The sequence below is a fragment of the Silene latifolia genome, chromosome 7 (assembly GCF_048544455.1).
Source record: "Silene latifolia isolate original U9 population chromosome 7, ASM4854445v1, whole genome shotgun sequence".
Classification (NCBI taxonomy): Eukaryota; Viridiplantae; Streptophyta; class Magnoliopsida; order Caryophyllales; family Caryophyllaceae; genus Silene; species Silene latifolia.
The window spans coordinates 78,726,278-78,747,874 of record NC_133532.1 but is presented as its reverse complement, the minus strand read 5'-3'; the positions used below and the strand labels follow the sequence as shown (position 1 = coordinate 78,747,874).

The 21,597-nt window shown below is 36.5% G+C and overlaps 1 long non-coding RNA gene across 1 annotated transcript; it reads right to left on the bottom strand.

Annotated features, from left to right (window-relative positions):
• Positions 1-15,769: 15,769 nt before the first annotated feature.
• LOC141591150 (uncharacterized) lies at positions 15,770-17,511 on the bottom strand. The gene is made up of 2 exons (XR_012520690.1): positions 17,423-17,511; positions 15,770-15,968 (listed from the first exon to the last, which is right to left on the bottom strand). It is a non-coding gene; the product is annotated as an uncharacterized LOC141591150 (long non-coding RNA).
• Positions 17,512-21,597: the final 4,086 nt, after the last annotated feature.

Here is a 21,597-nt window from a genome sequence, read left to right as displayed (position 1 = left end):
TCGTGAGCCCTGGATAAGGCCATCCACTATCCAAAGGTTATGAGTAAGGGGTGAGGGTACGTATTGGGAAGCCCTTTAATCGGACACCCAATCCCGCCCGCGTTAGCTGCCTTTACTGATCGATCGTGGTTGTTTACGTGCAAAAGTTGATAAAACGGTTTAAATGCATGAATGCGCATCCAAAAGGTTAACCTAACATGTGAGAATTTCCTAAGTCGGTTTGTTTATCCATGTACCAAGTAGTTGGTGTCAAAGTTGGATTTAGATTGATTTGCATGTGAAAACGGAAATTAAACATCCATTTACCAAATTCGGATTATGATGCTCAACACGATCCATTTGTTTGAAAGAGGGTGTCAAGTGACAAATTATAAAATGCAAACTCGTTAATCTGATCTGTCATGTATTCGGGTTAATCGTAATCGGGATCGTCCTAGACAAGTACCAAAAGGAGACAGAACAGTGCCAGGCAGCCCCATTGGGGCGCGAGCCATTAAGCGAGGGAAAAGGGCATGTCTAGGTTTTGAAATATGAAAACAGACGGCCTCTTGGGGCGCGAGTCAGACGAGGAACCAATGGGCGTCTCTTGGTTGTTAGTAATATTCGTTGCCGGATTTTCAAGTTTGAAAAGTATAGTTTACAAATAAAAATGTAAAATATTTGATATGAACTAATATCTTAAGTTCATTTCTTTGTAATTAGTCAAGTTTGTCATCGTACTCGGATTAAACCGACATGGTATAAGAAACCAAGGATGATTATAAATTGTGACTAATAGGTTTGCAAGTGTAAATAAATGAGAAAAATGGTAAATAAAAGAAAAGAGTGTTATAATACCCTTTAAAATGTAATTAAGCAAGTAATATCACAGAGTCATGGACAAAACCATCATGGTATAAGGAACCAAGGGTGATTACGATTTATGGTTAAAACGTTTGTCATAAAAATGAATTAAAACGGTAAAAAACGTAAAACAAAATAAAAGGAAAATGTCGCGGAAAGATGAACAAAAACCTGGCTGGATTAAGGCTTGAGGGGGGCATTGAGGTGCGAGCTCCCCTGCTACGCAAGTATCCCCTGTCTCAGGCCAAAATCCGGTTTTGGCTCATTTCTCCTATTTTTGGATCGTATTATGCATTGTTCATGCTTATAAACTCATAAAAACAGCAAAGACATGAAATAAGTGAGTTGTTTAGACCCTCAAATATACGTGTATTGAAATTTGCGAGGTAGACAACTTTAGAGACGGTTTTCTCGTTGTGACTACTCGCGATCAAATAAGTTTAAAGGAGTGCCTTAAAAAAGGATTTTGTTTTTTAAATGAGTTGAAAATATGTTGTTGAAAAACATGTTGAATAATGATGAGTTGGTTGAATGGGTCGGTCGAATGCACCGCGACGGTACCAAACAAAATGTGTAAGGCTTGTGTTTTCGATCGGTAGGTCGAAAACACGTGTCGATTTTGTGACTTAGGAAGTCGAGTCTAGAAGTTTAAGGGAGATGTGAGGGGGCGGACGCTCGCGTGAGTATTATGGTGTGTGAATGGTGGTATTTATAGAGAAATGTGGGGTGGTAGATCGGTTGAGTTTGCTTGGAGGCTAAGGAGGTAGCCCATTGAGGCGCGAGCATGCCTGCACAACAATGAGGTCCTATACTTTTCCAGTTTGGACGTGGCCATTTCTCCATCCATTGTTTGGTTAGTTTGATTTGTGGTAATAAAATAAGATGTCGTGTTACAATATGGGCATCTAATAAGATGATATTTGGGTGTTACTTGGGGTTGGCATTTTGTGCTTGACTCGGGTTTGATCCGTGTTGAGTCGGGATTTGAATTTTGAGTCGGTTTTTGGCCCGGTGTCGGTTTTGACTCTAATTAGTGTCATTTTAATGCAAATGGCAATATAAAACCATTTATGGCATTATTTTTGACATTCGAGATTTGGGTTGTTTCAGGTTGACTCGAGTTGCGGGTTTCTGAGTTGGTTTTGGGTCCGATGACTGTTTTAACTCTAAATAGTGTTGTTTTAATGCAAATGAAGTTCGAAAACTTTTGAAATCATTTTTCATATCCGAGTAATGCATTAAATCGTCTCATTTATAGCCAATCCACGCACGCATATCAAAAACACTTTATAGCCCGATCATCATTGGGTGGTTTTTGGAAGGTGCAGATACTGGGTATCTACACTCAATCGAACACATAAATACTCAATTGAACACTAAAGTACTCGATCGAGTGGTTTCAGCGCGTAATTCCTGCTTCGCGCACTGAACTTCAAACGGCCGCCATTTCTTCGTTACTCGTCCGAATCAAGTAATTTTAATGGCGGTGGAAAGCTAAGAGGATAAGCTTTCATCTCAAGTTGGAATCCCTTAATTATCATTTATATAACTTGAGATATGGCCCTTCAAATTAGGTACTGGTTATATGAAGCTCTTCCTTTGCTCGCCTAGCTACCTTACTTCTACGCGCATCAGAAATTAGTAGTTTCCAAGCTCCAACTCAACTCATCTCCAAAATTTATGCATAAGTACAGGTTTTAAGCTTGATTATGCTCCTCTCCGGTTCATACCTGCAAATAATACAAGACAAACCAAAGTAGACTATTCGGGGGACATTTGTAGCTAAACACTACACAAAATGCATAGATGAATATTAAACCTGAGATTTCTCTCAATTTCTATATAAAATGAAGTATAAAATATCTATATAAAATTCACGCATCAATCACCTTGTGTAGGTTAAGCTTACTCACATCCTTTATCCCATCCAACAAACAAGTCAAAGATCGCAGGAAGATCTTCAAGGTCATGTGCTGAACATCATTGATCAGCATAGCACTCAAGGTAGGGGCTGGTCCTCCGGTGAGCAAGGGTAGGTAGCTACTGCAGCAGGTGCCAAGGATCAGGCCAACACTGATAAGGAGCAAGGCCACAATCCTAACCACACTGCCTTGATAACAACCACTGACAGGCCTGCTTCGGGATGTCACAAGTATCAGTACAAGCACAACCACCAGCTGCCACCTTGGCCAGCTGAAACTTTGATCAACTAAGCTCAGAAAAGTCCTAGGGATCCAATCTTAATTCACACTGCATCCAAGGGAAAACCAAGCTGAAAGACAAGTTGCAGATAGGGACATAAAGCATAAAGTAGATTGCCATTTCTGGCTAACCAAGGGAAGAACTAATGCCAATGTCCTTTTTTTTGTCTCTCCATATTTCAGATGTTACTTAGAGCCAAAGTCAAGGCATAAACTGCATCAATCCATCCTTATACTCCCAGCCAAAGCAGCACAACAGTCAAGAGGAGCAACCTGTCACTATTAGCAGCAATTTTCTTTTGTTTTGTTCAGTTTGCTTTAAATAATTTTGTTATCATTTGTAAAATATTTTGTTATCATTTGTAAAATATTTTCATCACTTTGTTTGTATCCTAAGAACTTATCCTGACCTTTAGATGATATTTCTAGGGTTATTTTGTAACAGAATTCTAAGGGAGAGGCCTATATAAGGACCTCTACCCCATCTGCATTGAGGGAGCTTTTGATGAATATTAAACCTGAGATTTCTCTCAATTTCAAATCTCTTTAACTTGTGCTTAGTCTGTAGTTAAGAGTCAGGCCTATTAACAACTTGTGCTTAGAATGTAGATGTTGAACAAAGTCTGCTGGTGAAGTTTATTCAATCCCGTGCTCAGTCTGTGGGTTGTTTGGCTTTGCTGTTGACTTGAGTTGGTTATTTATCTATGATTGACTATGATAATTCCCAATTTAATTTGTCCAAATTGTTGACTTGCTTCCCTGTGAATATTCTGTGGGATTTTAGTTAATAATTATATCCTTTGGTCCTTATTCAGTCCCAAACAACACTACTGTGTCAAGCTGTCTGAATCCATCTGTCACTTTCTATTAATTCTTTAAAAATACATAGATTGCCTATAAAATCCTGAAATTTTACTCATAGCTAGCTTACTCATTAAATTGAATTGTCACCAAGTTTCATGCATTTAGCAGATCAATTGCTATTTTTATCAAATTTTTAAATTTTATAGCATTCAGAAGATTGTGTGTGAGTTCTTGCCAAAATCCTCTTATTTATGTGAAGTCCTTGGGTTATACATTGCAATTTGGTAACCAGAGCCAGTTTATAACACAATTTAACTTTTATGTTAGTCTTAAGATGAGAGAAGTGTGAGTTCATTATCCCTACCTATAACAAAAACGCAAAAAAACAACCATGAGTAAAGAGAGACTTACTGGTATTGAAACAAGGATAGAAACTCTAGCAGGAAATATGGATACACAACTCAATGCTGTGCACACAGTAATGGAGAGGATTCCAAACCATGATCCAAGGAGACAACCACTTGCTAGAGGAAGGGGAAGAGGCAGACGCTTCTTTATTGGAGCAGGGAGAGGACAACCACTACATGAATATGGGTCTGATTCTGAAAAGAGCAACATAACTTAGGAGGAGGTTCCTAAGCACACAGATTCTGAAAAGATCCTGATGATTTTTTAGAATGGATTAGGGATATTGAGAAAATCTTTGAGTATAAAGGATACATTGATGTTAAGGCCTTTAAAGTTGTTGTCTTGAAATTAAAGGGTTATGATTCTCTATGATATGATAATTTGAAATATCAAAGACTTAGAGAAGGGAAGGAACCACTTAAGTCTTGGTTTAAGCTTAAGAAAAATATGCTGGGTAAATTTGTCACCAAATATTATACTCAGGATCTCTTTAATAAACTGTCCAAACTTAGGCAAGATGAGAGACCCATTGAGACCTACTTGAGAGAATTTGAGCAGTTGACCTTGCAGTGTGAGATTAATGAAAACCCTGAGCAAAGGATTGCTAGGTTTCTAGAGGGTCTTGACAAGAATGTTGCTGCAAAGGTTAGGATGCAACCTTTATGGTCTTATGATAATGTGGTTAATCTATCATTAAGAGTTGAGAAAATGGGGAAGGCTAAGCCTGCAGTGTCTAAAACCACCATTAGACCTGCATTCAGACCATTTACTAGTGTGAGGATTGGGAGTACACCTAAGACAACTACCCCACCTACACTAGATAAAATAAAAGCCCCCATGAACCAGAGAACCAACCCACCTGTGACTAAGAAGAAGATTAAATGCTTTCAGTGCCAAGGATATGACCACTTTAGGAAGGATTGTCCTTCTAAGAGGGGACTGACATCAATGGAAGTAGAACAATGGGAAAAAGAAGGATTGGTTGAATATGAGGAGGAAGAGAACCTAGTGCTAGAGGAAATAGAAGCTGAGGATGAGTCAAGCCAAGATCAGGTTATAGCTCACCCTGACACAAGGTACAACTTAGTCTTATGGAGGGTCATGCACTCATAACACGCACCATTGGAAGCTGATCTGAGGTCTTTGATCTTCAGAAGTAGGTGCACAGTTCAGGGAAGGGTATGTAACTTGATCGTTGATGCAGAAAGTTGTACCAATGTGGCTTCCATCACCATGATCAACCAACTAAATCTGGTGACTTAGGATCACCTAAATCCTTACAAGCTCAGATGGTTAAACAAAGGAGCAGAGGTTAAGGTTGGTAAGCAATGCCTGGTTCCATTCTCTATTGGTAAACTGTACAAAGATGTGGTGCTATGTGATGTTGTACCCATGGATGCTTGGCACCTGCTGTTAGGGAGGCCATGGGAATTTGACAGGAATACAACTCACCAGGGCAAGGAGAATGTTTACAGTTTCAAACATGAAGGTAAGAAGGTCACCCTGACCACCTTAACACCAAATCAAAGAAACTATGGAAGTCCAAATATGCCAGAGGAGATTAGTGGTGTGATGTTCTTATCTGAGGCTGCCATGATCTAAGAATTGAAACAGGAGCAACGGGTATTTATCCTACTGTCCAAGGAAGTAATTGAGAAGAAGGGTTCAGAGTTGCCTGCAGAAATTGAACCTTTGATCCAGAAGTTTATGAAGGAAAAGTAGATCTATATACTCAACATATTTTTTTTTGGTGAAATGTGAGAATTATATAAATAATAAAAAGATAATTACATTATGGTGATCATACACAAGATATCATTCTATAAGACGCATTCTAACAAGCCAATCTCGTTCTGCAAGAGTCATCGTTGTTTTTTCTCGGGTTCGAACTCTTGATCTCATATCCTCCAAAATTGTATCTGCCACAACTTCTGGACAAATCAGAACCTTCTCATTTCTGCCTTTGTTTCTCTGTTGCCAGACCTGGTACAAGAGGCTCATCACCATAGCATTTTGTATTCCTCTTTGAAGTACAGTGCATGTTCTATGCATACACCAGTCCATCACATCCCTGACAGGAAACACCCAAGCAGTTTTCTTGTTCAGCTCCCGTACAATTCTTCTACTGTAAAGACAATCACAAAACAAATTCTCAATATTTTCAGAAGCTAGACCACACAGAGAGCAATTGTCCTCAATATCCACCCCAAAATTGGCTAATCTAGCAGCTGTATTCAAGGCCTCATGAGCAACCAGCCAACCCAAGAATTGGTGCTTGGGTAACGCCCACCCATTCCAGACTGCCTTAACCCAGTGAACTCTTGGCCTTGTCCCTCTGAACCAGGCATAACAACCAGCTGGTGTAAAACCTCCTGGTTGAACATTCCACTGTCCATTGACATAACCAGCCCTCATTTCGTCCTTAACCTTGCAAATTCTCCTCCATACCCAGCTTGAGTTTGTACTAGGCTTGTATTCCATCCACTCCTGACCCTTAAGATAGTTACTTTGCACCCAATGTACCCAAATTGAGTCTCTTTGCGTAGATACCCAGTCAACCAAACTTCCTACCATGGCCTTATTCCAAGTTTCCTGATCCTTGAGCCCCAAACCTCCTTGATCTTTAGGTCTACAAATAGTGTCCCATCCCACAAGAGGAGTCCTTCTATAATCTGCAGAGTTATCCCAGAGGAAGTTTCTACAAACTGCTTCAATGCTTTTGATGATTCCTTTGGGAATGACAAACATAGATGCCCAGTAAGAATGTAGAGAATTAAGCACACTCTTGACTATTACTAACCTTCCTACATAGGAGAATTTTCTTGCCCCATAACCATGTATCCTAGCACATATTTTATCCACAAGGCACTCACAGTCTTGCTTTTTGAGTCTTGTAGTCTGGATTGGCATACCAAGGTATTTGAATGGGATACTCCCTTCACTGAATCCGGAAATCTGCAGTATCTCAGACTTTAATTGCTCTGGCACATTCCTGAAATAAGCACTAGACTTTGAGGCACTAACTTGCAGTCCAGTAGCATTAGAAAAAGTAGCAAATGACTGTAACAACAGCATCATAGAAGTGGCATCCCCTTTACTGAACAGCATGACATCATCAGCAAACATAAGACTAGCAAGTCTTTGTTTCTTGCACGTAGGATGGAACTTAAATTCATACTTTGATGAGGCATATTGCAGGGTACGAGTCAGATACTCCATACATAATGTGAAGATCAGGGGGGAGAGAGGATCCCCCTGTCTTAAGCCCCTCTTCCCCTTGAAGTAACCAAACATTTCACCATTTATAGAGAGTGAGAAAGTAGTTGTAGTTATGCATTGCATTATCATATCTTTGAATTCAGGAGGGAAATGTAGCTCTTCCAAACGATTCTCAACAAAACACCATTCCACTGTATCATAGGCCTTCTGCAGGTCTATTTTGAACATACACCTTACAGAAGCATGAGGCCTTTCGTATAACCTGATCAGATCTTGGCAGAATAGTATGTTCTCCTGGATGCTTCTCTGCTGTATAAAAGCTCCTTGGTTCTGTCCAACAATGTGTGGTAACACTTCAGCTAACCTGGAACATAGAAGTTTTGATATGACCTTGTACACAACATTACAACAAGCAATTGGCCGGAAGTGAAGCACACTCTTTGGCCTGTCACACTTGGGAATAAGTGTAACATTCGTGGAGTTAAACTGTTTAAGGAGCTGCCTACTCTGGAAGAAATCTTGAACTGCTCTTACAACATCCCCTCCTATCTCTCCCCAAGCGTCTTTAAAAAACTTGCTAGTGTATCTATCTGGCCCTGGAGACTTAATGTCAGGAATACTAAATAGAGCCTGCTTAATTTCCTCCCCAGTTACAGGTTTCCTCAGGCTATACCAGTGGTCATCATTACATACAGGGCCTTGAGCAATGATTCTCCTATGAATCTTCTTTGTTTCTTTACTTGATCCTAGCAGAATTTGATAGTAGTCAATAAATGCCTTCTGAATTTGCTCTTGAGTATCACACACCTTGCCATTCATGTCCTCAACCATTGCAACCTTATTCATATTCCTCCTCCTTTTCAGCATACCATGAAAGTATGAACTGTTAGCATCCCCATCCTTAACCCATTGATGTTTAGACTTTTGAGAAAGAAACCTTTCCCTGGCCTTAGCTAACTCCTGCAGTTTAAGAGAGGCTTCATACTCTTCAGTAATTTTTTGCACATTAGTAGGATCCCTGTTAATCCCTTCCTGCAACCCCTCCACCTGTTTCTGAAGGATAGCAAATTGCATTCTCAATATCACTGAAGCACTCCTTATTCAACTCCTTAAGAACAGCTTTCATATTCTTCAAATTTTTTGCCAATCTGAACATGGGAGTACCAGTGAATCCAGCATCCCAATTCTCCCTCACCAAAGGAATAAACTTCGCTGAACCACCCCACATGTTATAATATTTGAAGCTTCTTTTACCCTGACTTTGATTTGTGCTCTTTAACAGGTATGGTGTATGATCCAATAAACCCTCAGGCATGAAGTGTGCATATATATCAGTAAAAGAGTCACACCAATCCTGGTTGACCATGAATCTATCAATTCTACTATATATTCGTTCCTCAGGTTTCTGCTTATTGTTCCAGGTATACAAGGCCCCTACTGCAGCAATATCCACTACCCCACAATCAGCAACACACCTTCTAAATGGTTCCATTTCACCAGCTGGGGTATTACCCCCTACTTTCTCTGAAACATTCAGCACACAGTTAAAGTCTCCTGCAATTGCCATGGCCCAGTTACCAAATTCGCGTTCTTCCTCAAATTATCCCACAGAGGTTCTCTCTCATGATGTCCATTGAAGGCATACACCATGGTTAACCAAAAACTCCTCCTATCTACCAAGGAATCAACTTTCATATGTACATATTGAGCATTATATTCCAATACATTAACCCTAAAACAACTTGGCTTCCAAATTATCCAAATGCGTCCTCCAGAATGATATCCAGAATTAGTAGTGATGCACCAATTAGAAAAACTACTAGAAGCCTTGTGAAAGGCCTTATTCTTTATTTTAGTTTCAAGTAAACCAAATAAACCTATATTATTAGCTTGCAAAAAAGTATTTATTTCTCTTTGTTTTCCTACTCTATTCATCCCTCTAATGTTCCAAAAACCTATCCTATCCATTAGATAAAATAGTTTTTGATGCATTACCCATTTCAGCACTGTTCCTTTTAGGAGGAGAGGCAGCAACCTCCTTATAGGAGTAAGCTCCAAATGTCTCATTGTTATATCCCTCCTTTGGCCTCTCACAGCTATGCATCTTAACCAGCCTCTTTATGGGAGTATGGAATCCCACAACAGCTCTCCCATCCACATGAGTAGGTTCCTGGACAGCTGGTACAGGAGCCCTAGCAGGGACAATTACCTTCTGTACTGGCCTCCATACCTTCTTAATAGGTTGCTGGCTTGGTTTCTTAGGTTCCCCCTTCCTACAGTTCTCCACTTCATGACCCATTCCTTGACATTTTTTACACGTTACAGGTTTCCATTCATACTCAATTTCCACCTGAACCACTCCTCCATTTTCATCTTTAAAAGCTATACTCTTTGGCAACTTTTGATCCACCTGCAACTCCACCATAACCCTAGCATACCCTAGTCTTGTTCGTTCCTCTGTGACCACATCGCACTTCACATATTTGCCTACCAAATTAGTGATCTTAGGAAGATCTTTGCCCCAGAATTTGAGAGGCAGTTTATGTATCTTAATCCAGGCGGGCACAGATTTCACATTTTCCTTATTCATTTCCATGTCCTTCTCCCATGGCTTCACAATCATGGGTTTATTGTCAAAAAGGTAGTGCCCTGAACTTAGGACTTTTTCTTTCATCTCCAAGGTCACCTACCTTATGCATGCAAACATCAATAGTTAAGAGAAGAAATCGGTTCCTTACATTGCATGTTTCGGATATTTGGGCACTAGTAAGGTCACCTACCTTACTAGTTCTTGAGCTCTCCAAATGGATGAACAAGGTTCAAATTAGAACCTCTCCCAAAAGCATATACCCAAGGAACACTCATAACAACCAACATTATTTAGATCTAGTAATAATATTAGTTTTACAATAAAATTGACACAAAATAAATTCTGTTTTTCTCTTGAATATCTCGGTCAAGAGGGAGTAATTTTTGTGAGTTTATTTCTCTAGAATTAGCATAAATTGTAGAGAGTTTTTATAGATTTTCTTACACTAGAAAAATAAGATGGAAAAAGAATGAATGAATAATGAAAAGAACCTCTCGTCTTTCTTTTCTTTTTTTGGCCGAAAAAATGGCTTGGGTAGGTTGCCCAATACCTTTTATTTTTTTACTCTTCTCAAAAGCTTAGGTTTGCATGCCTACTTGTTAGCTTTCATCATTGTTTTTATACTTAAACAATTAACACAATTTCCACTAACTCCCTCCATATTTCGGTATGTATCAATAAAATGGGAGGTCCATTTTATTTTGTCATTTGTCAATTTGTCACATGTAACATGTTACATGACATGTCACAATGTAATGTATTTTTAACTTATTAAAAATCAACATACTCATAAAATATGTCATTTACAAAATCGACTAGTAATTCGTAATTACTCGTACCAAAAAAAAGTTTCCAAATTATAAATTACAACATTCTGTATTTATAATAACTAGTTTTCAACCCGTGCAAAATTGCACGGGTATGTTTTTAAGATCATTGATATAATTATTAACATTTAAAAATGTAAATCAAAATATATGAATATTTTATACTCTATTTGTTTTATAATGATAACAGGTTAAAACACGTGCAAAACATATAAGGGTTTAAAACTTGCACATGTTTTAAATCCGTGATATTAATGTACGAATTCGGCGTTATAACATGATATATAATATATTAAAATTATACGTTAAAATTTTATACATAATAATTATTATGTACAAATTCAATTATTTACTAACACAAAATACCGAAGAAAATATTTAAAATATACTTACCGTCATTAAGTAAGTCAACAGATGAGTTTTCTTGAGTTTGTGAACAGACTCCACGTGAATAGGATAAGTTTATTACATAACGACCTGGTCTTCCTTCATTTGGAGTTATATGGAAGGAAGAATTTCATTTAGAGGTTCAGCATACTCGACACATAGATCTCTTACCAATCGCTCAACAACGTCGGTTAGACTACATATACCTCATAAATCACGTTATTATAAACAATTATGAATTAAAATGTTAACGCGCATGACTAACTATGATATATAACAAATAGAGATAGATATATACCTGTAGTGGTGGAGCTAAGTTGTGTAGTAGGAGGATTCAATTGAGAAAAGACATTACTGATATTATCAGTACGTTTTTTAGTGAAAAACGTTTTACTTCTCTCTCTTGCCGTTTTCGCCTGTAATTGATCAGGCGTTTGAATAAGAGCATCGACATTTAATGCTCTCAATACTCAGATCTGAGTTATTCTTGTTGATTGGCAATTGTTTATTTTTTTTCACATATGGAATTTTAAATTAATTAATTTAAGTAAATAGGATTTTTTACTTGTAATTTTAATAAATTAATTTATGAAATGTTATAATTTCGTAAAGTGATCGGTGAAATTAATTAATCTCGGGTCCTACTTGACTCGAAACAATTGAGTCAAGCTAAATCGAGTTGAAACTAATGGCTCTAACCCTAATATATGCGTCTGACCCGACTTAAACCACATGGGTTTGACCCTAATTGATCCACGTGTGTTTGACCTCATTTGACCCACATGGATCTGACCCGACCCACATAGGTAGGAGCTGACCTGACCAAGTTTGTTTATTTGACTCGAATTTTATCTTATGTAAAATTTATTTCCATAGTAATAAACTTTCAAATCGTCTTTTAATTACATCAGGTTTTTTCTGGACTTGCCCGATTGTTGATTGGTGATTATGAGAAAGTGTAGGCTCATTCGAATCTATTGAGAATGGATGTTAGCCCATTATTCCAATTATGAACTTGTTATTATCGTAAATAATTTATTTGGCGATTCGATTCAAGGCTACGTTCTATTATGATATTATGATGATAATTTGGCCATAAAAACGAACTTGTGGTAACGGAAATTAATTGGTAGCCTATCATTGTCACCTTCCGAAAAACAAAATGGCGACCGGTAGTTAGTTGCCGGAAATTTTTGCTCCAAATTAATTCTCGGTGATGATTGAATATCTGTCCAGATTTGAGAGGATATTAAAAATTTAAATTATATTTTTACTAATTATATCGTTAATTGTAACAACTTTTTTCCTTTTTAAAAATATAATTTTAGTTTTTTAAAATTAAATTTTAATTTCCTTTTTTCTAAAAAAATTATATAATTTTATTAGTCGAGTTTATATTTTCTTAAGATTATTGCAACTATATGAATGATTAAACATAAATTCTTATTTAAAATTTATTTTTTAGAAAGGATTTTGTTTTTTAGTCTCTTTGTTCATTTACAGGTAATTTATAATTGCATTTTGTATTTAGTATTTAATTTTTTGGTAAATCGACATAAGCGGTGGATCTTTTGTGTGCGTTAGTGTTATTTTAATTTATTACCGTAGTAAAAGTGTAGTAAAAATTTGTACGCAAATTTTCAATTGTGACGGGCATATGCGTCGCAACCTTGCGAATGGTCAAATACTACCCAAATGGGGAGATAAGACAAAAGCAAATTGCGTAGAGAGTAGCATTATATTTTGTCTGATCTACCCATATGGCCATATGGGTAGTATTTGACCCGTCGCAAGCTTGTGACGGATATACCCGTCACAAGGAAGACTAATTGAAGTTTGTATTGTATTTGTATCAATTTTTTTTGTAATTTGTTGTTATTTATTGTAATGTAAATTGCTGTAATTTGTTGTTATTTATTGTAATATAAATTATTCATAAATAGTTAATTCGTTAAATTATTCATAAATATTTACGTATAAATTATAAATGTAATCATTTACGTACAAAACATCAACAATGACAGTTATTTGTTAATTACATCCTTAATTTTTCTGTGGGTCCCGCATTTAATGGTATAAAAAAAAAGAAAAAAAATTAGATTTGGTGATGTGGACGCACAGAATTGCTCTAAATGTTTCTGTATTTATAAAGATAAGATTTATTCATTCCGTTTCAATTGTTTCTGTAAACAATGATTTCATCTAAGTAATAAAACAATTCGATTACTTAGACCGTGTCTCATTTAATCATATTTACAATAAGATACGTAAATTATACTAACAAAATCATCCGTCAATTTTTAAGCAATTTAATTAACTCGTATCGGTATACGATTAATTAAATAATCAATTAAGAGTATTTCCCTATAGGTATGACCTAAGGGGATCATTTGATCACCACCGTCGCACGACAGTAATGTCAAACTCTAGTCAGCCAATCATTACCGATATGTGTGGACCAGCTGACTGTAAAATATTACATCCCACATGTATTCTTAAAATGAGATTTAATAATGATATTTAAATCATGTGATCGCACTATTGTTGAGGACACATTTCCCAACAATCTCCCACTTGTCCTCGACAAGTGTGCGCCACCAATTCTCTTGTCCTATTACTATCTCCCACTCAATGCAAGGTGTCTTTCGGGTCGTACTTGCAAGTGATCATATCGAGAGTGGTTTCCTCGATCTGGAGAATAACTGATTGACCGGATTTATCTATCATAGATACCTTCCGAGCGTGGCCACGCATTTCCAGTTCATTACTCCTCGAGTGGCCCTGAGATATTGTTTTAACCCTGAAAAGGGGCTGGACAATTCCTATCGCACTTATTCCCTTCGACTAGCCACAGCCATCATAACCCAAAATATGCCCATTTGACCCCATTTACGAAGGTCGTAGTAACACAAATCAAAGTTAATCTGAAACTGTGCCATCTTAGGCGAACTGTCTTTAGTCAAAAGAATCGACTCATTAGAATACTATAGCAGCTCTCGCCACGACCAGGCTATATAAATTGCCAGAACTCTATAAGCTGTCATAAGGCCCGACAAGGTGTTCCTAACAATCTGCCTATGTGATCGACTAGTCATCTCACATGACTCTATGGCACTTGAACTTGCCATCAATCGCATCACACTCTAGTCACTTCGAGACGTCACCTCATACAAGCGACTATGAGCTAATACTATGTTAATCCGGGTTCACTTTAACGGGGTTCAACGTTGTCTCTACAATCCGTTTGGATGTAACAAAGTATAATAAAAGAGTTTTAAAGTAAAACTCGAACGACAAATGCGATTATCACATATGAATAGTCAATGCCTGATTACTATTTCATGTTCTATAATCTAATTTGATCTTGTACGTAGTTGTTCATTTCAATTCAATTGAAATGACATGACTCATCATGTTTAGCCTTTGAGAAGGCTTTGGTTAGTAGGTTTTATCAATTTCTTGTACCTTACTCAACCTTACTACATACTCGTTTTCCTTTGTAATGTATACATTTGCATTACAAAACATTCTGAGTACATGTCGAGATCCAATCAAGACATAGGCCCTCTAGCCTAAGAATAGCTCCCACTTTGTTTTCACAAATGTGCGGGACTCATCCTTCTTGCACATCTCATGATTGCAAGTGTACTCAATTTCCGTTATAAATATCTCTCATTGTTCTTTATTGCCTAGAACGATTCTAGAAAATCTACTTCTTAATTAACATTGCCACAATGGTATCTTAACCATCCTAATGTGTTTTGATTATGGTTTTGTCGGAAACCATGCGTAATCTCAATTGTCAATTGTCACTTGTGTAACACCCTTACACAAAATTGCATCATAAACACTTTGCATCATAGCCTTAATGCTTCTGCAAGCACTTAAGGGTAATCTTTATGGCTTACTTGGTAAAGATTACTTAAATTCGATTTGAAAACAACTCATCATACTCAAAGTATGTGAAGTATTATACATCATTACTCATTTAATTGATCCGGCAGCGGAAGCAAATGAAATCAATCAAATATGTTCAATTTAATTGAATTAGTCATGAATCTTATCAACATAAGACTTCTTATTGACGCTAATATCATGTGGATTTATCTTCATAAAACCGGATATTCAAGATGTATTATGATACTCCAAAAGTCTTAAATCATTCGCAATGATCAATATGTCATCCACATATAAGACTAATAAAAATTTCCGTAACTCCCACTAAACTCCATGTGTAAACACAACTTCTCGACTTATCGAGAAAAGTTTTATAACATGATCAAAACATTGATTCCAACTCATTGATGTCCTACTGAAGATGTGACACCCTCAATTATTGCGGAAAAGTAAACACGTAATTCTACAGAAAAACTGGTAGGATATGTTTGTAATTGGTTCAACTAGCCAAAAACCTGTAATTTCAAAAAATTTTCTAAACCAATCACAACATTTCCAACATTCCCAGAAGCGGGTGCCAAAACCTGCAATGCTAATGAACTACTTTACATACATAGCTAATGATAAGAAAAAGTAAAGATACAAACCCAAAATAGAAAAGGGAGACATATGTCCCTAAAATGTATGTGACATAAAAAGGGTTTAAGGGTCACAATGAAATAAAACCAGTCTAGGTCCCAAGGTTACTTTGCTCGCTAGCTCGTCCATGTACCCCATATATGCATCACCTACCTGTCATTCGCATTTTATACAAATACGAAAGCCACAGTCAGTGGGGAGTAACTCCGAGTTCTCCCAGCCACGAAATGTCATAATTAATATAACATGTAAACATAAGAATATGAATATGAATGACACATAGCCTTAGCATATAGATGCTAGACAATCGTGCCTATCATGTGAACAACAATATAACAACACATAGTCCTAGCATGTGAATACTAGACCGACTCATACTACACTATCATGTGAATCACCTAACATCCAGGAATCCAAACTCTATCAACCATAGCCGGCTTGCATCTCACCTTCTATGATTCATAGAATCACCATACAAGAAAGGGCAATATATCAAAGACAGGCATAAGTTCTTAGTACCGTCAATAGTCACTTTGTAACTCGAGTCTATACCACGAGGTAGGGAAGGTAATCGAACCGGTATCTTGGCTCAGCGGTTACTATTAAGAAAACATGGCCAAGAGACAACACAACCCTAGCCTAAAATCTGCGCATACCTAGACATGCGGATACACACCACCGCACCCAAGACTCACAACTTTTTTTAAAACAAAGTGAAGTGAGTACCCTAAGGACACCACCGAAGGGTTGGCTAGTACTTAAGCTGACCCCATACTATCAAAATAAGTACCTGAGGTCATGCCCCAACTTGGATAAACATCCACTAGTCAGGAACACAAAGGATATCAAGCAGTGAACATATACTCGTCAGAGACTATAAAGACCTATCTATGATGAAGGCCGAAATACTCACCTAGGACCTAGTCCCAGCTAGTCCCAGCTTGAATACTTTAGCCCACACCACACACGACTCACCACACAAGTCAATTAAGTCATCCACTTAACCATAAGAGGGCAAAAAGTCCTACTTACCAACATAAAATCTAATATTCTATCATGTGAAAGGCTATATAAATGTCTATATACAGCATACAATCCCAACAGTTCCTCAATACAAATTCAATACTAACTTCCAATTCTAACAATATTAACCAAATTAAAGGCTTCGGGGAATCTAGGGCCGTTTTTACAATATAAAAAGCTACTTAAATCAACTAATTACACATGTGAGATAAAAATATAATGAATGGCCTAAAACAAGAAAAAGGCCGACTATCTAATTCATTCAAAATTTCTTCCAACCGAATTTTTACCCGCAACCCCAGCCCTGCGACAGGTACGGGTTAAATTGCGGCTGACCAATCACTCAATTGACTGACATCGAGTCAGTCAAAGGGATTAAGGCTCAGTTTTCGGCACAATCATCCAAACATTGCAATTATCGCTGTAAAATTCATTTCCATACTAATATGTGAACTTGTACTTACAAAAGACATGAATTTGACTCATATTTTCATGTGAAATAAACTACTCAAATAACATTCACAAAATCATACAAGAAAACAAAGAATGTGACATTTATTCGTCGAGTAACTCGGAATAGTTACCTTAAGCTAGCAAAGAGACAAGCAATAAACTTGAGAAAGCTTCTAAAACCCAAAATTACTCTTCATCTTCAACCACATATGAGTCACCTAAAATAATTATGTGAAAGGACGATATTAACGAATTACCGTTATATAAAATATGAGACGGAAATTAATTTAATTATATTTTAAATAAACCAAACTAGCGTCAAAACAAATTATAGATACGACCCAAACTCGCGGCTTAGCCAGGCCACTGCCTAGGCCACGGCCAGGCCACTGCCTAGGCCACGGCCAGGCCACTGCCTAGGCCACGGCCAGGCCACTGCGACATAACATTCTCTGTGGCATTCTTTGTGGCTCATGAATTCATCATCTTTAACAAGTGACGAATTTAACCTCCTAGGTTTTGAAGAAATAATGTCTTACACAAAACGTCTCATGTAGCCAAGAAAGACCAGTTTCTTGCGACATAACATTCTCTGTGGCATTCTTTGTGGCTCTTGAATAATTTCTCCCACTCTGTCTTCTAGAAATAAACTTGTATTTTTAGAAAGACAGTTTCACGAGCCGCAAACCCGTCGTACTCGTGATAATTGAAAAGGGAAAAATGAGCATATGTTTCTTGTGAAAACTTACAAACATGGTACCCTTACCATTTCATATCTCATATGATTCGATTTAGTGGAAAAATAATCTAAACAAAATGATTAAATCCCCAAAAGGATCAAGTAACTCAAAGTAACTTGATCGAAGTCCAAACCTTATCGAATAGCGTTTGAATTCTTATCCAACCACACATTATTCCATAATGCGTGCTAAGAGAGATTAACTTGTGATTCTATATCACATTTCCTTTGGCTTATATCAAAGTCTTCACTTTGATAATCCCATCACGACTAAATCGTGATGCCTTGAACTCTTTAAACCTTTTCAAAGATTTTTCTATTTACCTTATTAAGTGAACACATTAGTGTCAACTTAAATCGTTGGTAAAAGAAAATGATCAACCTATTTTGGATCGATGATTTACAACCTCGATCTCCTTTTCAACCAAAAGGCACGAGACATCTTAGTTTGAATACAAGATACGCATATACCATTAACAATCTAATGGTTTCAAGAGTACTCGATAACTCTTTGCGTTCATCATTCCAAAATTCAAGGTTTAATCTTGGGTTACCAATTTGAGTCTTGCATCATCTTCATGATATATCATTCTAGTTTGGTTTAGAATATAATCACCTTGATAATGGGCTAGCCATACATCAAATCGTGGTGTATAGGGTCACAAAAGTGAAACCTCTTTTGTATCTTAACAAGTTTGTATTCTTATTTAGAGTTATGTACTCTCTCCTATTCTTCTTTTTATTCCCCTTTGGATGGGGCACAATATTTAAGGAAGTGAATAAAATATGAATTGTGAATTGGGTGGGGTTTGGTGATAGGAGAGAGGAATGAATAAAATAAGGAATTGTGAGTTGGGTGGGGTTTGGTGATAGGAGAGAGAAATGAATAATTATGAATTAAATAAGAAATTGTGAGTTGGGTGGGGTTTGGTGATAGGAGAGAGGAATGAATAAAACAAGATTAAAAGTTTCCAAAAAAGGAAAGGGGAAGAAAACCTGAATAATCCGTTTTAGGAAATAGGGAAGAAAATAGAGAATATGAGGGAGTACTTAATAGTCACAATTAAGTACAACTCCAAACCCAAAAACTAGGTTTAGTACACAATGACTCTATCTCTCGACTTCATTGTTGCTAGTCGTCATATTCTAATCATCTTATGTGTCGAATACAATGATGAAAACCTCCACTGGTTTCTAATATTGACGAAGTGGTACTAGCAAAATTTATGTTTAATCAAATAAACATTTAAAGAAGAAGGTCCCATTAGATGTCCCACAACTAACTTGTTGATTCTTCAATAATTTGGGGTAGTTTCCTTTCTTGTGTCCAACATTTAAGACAATGGAAACTTTATCGTTCGGGATTGATAGGTTTACTATCGTCATTCTCAACAACTTTACCTTTAACATTACCTTGTATCAATTCCATTATAATCTTTACTTCTTGAACCTCGTCCTCATCTTAACGGTTTAAGAGAATGCTCCTACTTATTTCAATGAGTCTTTGCTTTGAGAAGCAAAATTGAATTCATGAAGATTACTCTTCATTTGTTCGTTTTAGTCTTAAAACTTTCATTGAAGTGGTTGCGTTATTTTGGTCAATTTTGATTTCCAACAAATCTAGTTACCAAAACAATATATCGCTTCAAGGTACTTAATTCAATTAAGTATATGAATAACAATCCATTGTAAGTAGATGTGTTAGTCAAGAATCAAAAACCTGTTTGATAATGAATAACCTTTATCTATACTCTTTAAAAGAGATCCTTAGCAATGGTTTATTTGAGGTTTTAGAAGCAAATTCATATTTGTCTTTAGTTACGATGTTTTAATGGAGGTTTTGAAAAATCGAAATGATATCGTATATGAATTGTGGTAAAGAAATAGAACAATATAATAACGGAATAGTGGAAAACTTAACATTTATCGTTTTAATAATACTTGTAAATAAGTATAGCATTTATATAGTGACCTCTACCCAACTATGTAAATGATTCCAAGATCCAAATTCATATTAACTTGGGCACGGTGTGGCCGATACATCCCTTATCAATATAACTCGGTGGATTAACTCTTTAATCGATTCTACTTTTAGAACTCTTGGTCGATAAAATTACATTAACATTTATCTTTAGCCCAAAACACATCCGACAAGGGCACGGTGTGGCCGATACATCCCTTATCAAAAACTTTTGTTGAGTTCAACCCAAATTTCGAATAAATGTGTCCATGATCCAAATCCACATCAACTTGGGCACGGTGTGGCCGATACATCCGTTATCAACATGAATTCGGTGGATAGACATTTATCACCCACTTCCCCTACGTAACAAGGTTTGTACCCCGGTGTGGCCGAGCGCACTCCCTCACGAAATAGGTTTTCATGGTTTCTACTCTTTGGTAAGGCTAAGTCTCAATTGTTTATTTTTAGCGAGAGGTCATGTCAATTTATTATCTATCACGTTTTAAGTGAACTAAAGCGGTGAACTACGATAATTGTAATTGACACGGTCGATATACTCGATTAAAATGATAATGCATGTTTTAGTTATGGCGATTTAGCGATGCATGCGACATATAAATAAAATGCAAAGCATAAATTAAATCCTAGTATGGCCTTCCTAAAATAGAAAATATAATTAACTATTACATATTCGGAAACCAACTCCATTGGTCCCTTGAACTTCGGTTGTGGCACGCATCTCGAGGTAACACCGTCTTTATGTATCGCCATCTTGAAGAAATCCGTCTTTGGGAACTCCGAAATGAATAAAATTACATAATAAATTACATAATTTCCTATTATACATTTGTAACTATAATAAAATAAATCTATTAAATTATAAGACGGTGATACGAGATCACAATAAAATTACAACCGAATCGATATTCCCATACATTTCGGGCAATACCAATTAAAAACTAAGGCCATACTAAGTAAAAATTACATAATTCAAAAATTACATAAAATAAAATTATGACAATCATAAATAAAATGCAGCATTAAAATATGTATGAACATGCCCAATTTTATGCTAAATCGCCTTTAATTAGCCAATATCGTATATTACTCGGTTTTTACGGATTTGCGTGATTCAACATTTTATAATCACAAAAATTACATAAATTCATATTTATGCACAAGTTAATTACCCTAACTTCTTAGGACTCAAAATTAGTCTCCACTAACTATTTGACCATAATTAACTCATATTTCTTAATATTGTTCATAAAAGGACTCAAAATTACAATAAAATGCTATAAACTTCAAATAAATCACTAAAAATTTCAAATAAATTCAAAATTTGAAATTTAAACTCATGAACATTCTGGAAAATTACCATGACACTCATAATATTCAAAAACGTAGGTTAAAAATTTCGAAAGTTATCGGAAAAACAATGTTGCGGTTTATCGGATTTATCAATAAAAATCATAAAAACATGAGAAAAAATATATTCATCAACTTTTCAATTTTAGATCTGAAAAAGATAATAAAATGCAACATGTGACGTTTTTCCTTAGTCATGAAGTATGTTTTAGCAATTTTTCACTAATTAAGTCACT